Genomic DNA, 2,740 nt, shown 5'->3' on the forward strand with positions numbered 1-2,740 from the left:
CGTTAATTAATTTTTTTTATTAAAAATAATGACCCTAATATTTGTCAAAATAAAAATCGAGAAGCACCCAACACCAATAGTGTTTCTTGTTCCTCATATCCATGACACAATAGTTCTGAGGTAAAAATTACGATTGCTTCTTCTATTAAGGTATGTTGCACTACAATTCCTTCTTTTAATTGGCACATTATTCTTTTGATCATGATTTTCTTTTCTTTTAATCATTTTGATGCCTGTAACTGTTAGAGATTTCAGCTACATTTTAAATTCTGATATTCTGTGATTTAGAATTTCATATCTTTTGCATATCTCAAATTTATAATTTTTGTATTTTTTTCTTTTTTTTTTCAATCTTTTTGGATATTTTCAATTTTTATATTATCTTTCTATGTTTAATACTTCAATAATTATTCTAAAACTATTTTTTAGCAAAATTCTTTATTTTAAATCTTTTAATAAGGACTTTAATTAAAAAATTCTTTAGCTAAATTCAAATTAACATTGAATATTATTATTAAAAATTAAAAGATATACTTTGAAAACAAAATAGCGTTATTAATCATAAATTAACAATTATTTACCTATTTACTTTATAATATAGTAGTATATTCAAATTAAGAATCAATCATGATACATACTTGGGAAGATAATGAAAATATTTTAAGACAAAAGGATAGAATGAAAATTTCATATTTTTAGAGAGCTCTATCACTAGAACAAGTACAAAGAAACTCAATGAGAGTTTTAAAAATTTGGCAACACTTATACATGAGGAGTTACATCAAGTTCTAACCAAGGAAGAAAGGACAAGGTCTAATAATACTTTTTAAATTTAATAAAAGGCATAATTTATTAATTTTTGAATTTTTAGGTCTTTATTTTAGTTTGTTTTGTTGTTAAGATTTGTTAGAAGATTTGATTAGTAGTATTTTTAGAAATTTTAAATTTAAATAAAATATAATTTAATCCAATAAGATCAATTCTGATTTAAATTAGTTATCTTATCTTTAGAAAATTTAAATTAAGTTATTTTATTTTATCTTTGAGTTAGTTTGTTAAGAGTCTATTTAAATATTTTTGGTGAAACAATTTACACCACTTTTGATGAATAAAATTTTCAGTAATTTTATGCACGTTTCTATTGTGTGATTGTTGTTAAGGTTTATTATACGAAGAAGATTGAAAGATCTAACCTAAGGTGAATCTGCATAGTAATTTTTTTCCGTTTTCGAAGATAGATTCTTTGAAGATTTAGTAGGGAATTTTTTTTGTCATTTTTTTTATATCTTTCCTCCAACCCTTTCATTGGGACTTTAATGCTTCTTCGTCTTTATTAAACTCCTTAAATTTTCAATAATCTCTTATTAAATCATTATATATTAATGTATTTTATAAGTAATTTTTTCTGTTAAAATAATAATTTTTAACTTTTTAAAATCTAGAAGTAGTTCTCTATGAATTAAATCAGTAACAGCAAAGTCACAAAAAAAAATCAGTAACAACAACTTTTCTTTTTCGGAAAAACAATCTTTCCTTTTAACAAAGTAAACTAAATTCAAATAATATACATTTATCACATAAGATAATTAAAATGCTGTTTTAACCCCAAAAGATAAAATAAAAATCTGTTTTAATTAAGATATCAATTATTTTCGATATTTAAATTTAAAGTCAATTTCGATTCCATTCAAATCTCTTCTCAAAATATATATAAGATTCTTCAAGAACTCTCATATCACTATTGCTCTCTTCTAAGTGAATTCACACTATACCATGAAGCCAGAATCGAAAAGAAACACGGATGACAAATCTTCATGCTTTGATAATTTTAGTGAAATGTCAAAGGCTCTGTTAAATTTTGATGTCACAGTAAAGAATGAGAGTTCTTCCAATATTCTTGGTTCCGCAATTCTTCAAGATCCTAAAGCAATTCAATCTCTCTCAAAAGGTTAGTATTTCATTGTTTTAGAATTTAATTTTATTGTGTCGTAAAATGTTTCAAAAAATAATTTTAGGACAATTTATGTATTTAAAATTTGTTAGAAAAAACGTTATCAGATTACAACTTTTCAAAGATCTAAATATAAATGCAACTTCTATAATTATATGTGTTAGACAAAATATAATTTTTATAAGAAAATTATAAAAAGAAATAATTAGTTATTTGGTAATGTTCCTATATATAATATTTATATCTATTTTAAATTAAATTAGATCATTTGATAGTTGGTTATTTATTTAAAATTTGAAATTAACAGCAAGCAAGAAGTGCGGGAACAGCTACAAGAAATTCAAATATTCCTGCAAGTGATGTACAAAGAGTAACTGTCCATTGAGATTAGGCTAGTCTATAAATAGAGCTTTAGGAACACGTTGTAATCAGTTCAGTTCTTCCTGGAAAACACTTAGAGACCCAAAACGCTCTCAGCCCCTTGGCATCACAGAGTAAAATTGGGAATCTTAAGTAATTCCTCTGAACTCAAACACTTGTACTTTGCTTTCTTTCAGTTTTTATTAATAAAATTTCTTTACTTTTACGACTTTTTCTCTTTTACGTTCATGTTTCTTCTTTCATCTTCTTTTTAATTTCCTGTTTGTTTTAATTTCTGCATTTTACTTTGCCTCCGGCACCTTGTATGTTTTCCTTTTTATCTTTAATTTTACTTTCGAAACTACAATTGAGACTTTGAGACACCTACAAAAGGAGTCGTTTCCTCTCCTTGAATTAAGATTGTGAAAC

The sequence above is a fragment of the Arachis ipaensis genome, chromosome B10 (genome assembly GCF_000816755.2).
Source record: "Arachis ipaensis cultivar K30076 chromosome B10, Araip1.1, whole genome shotgun sequence".
Taxonomy (NCBI): Eukaryota; Viridiplantae; Streptophyta; class Magnoliopsida; order Fabales; family Fabaceae; genus Arachis; species Arachis ipaensis.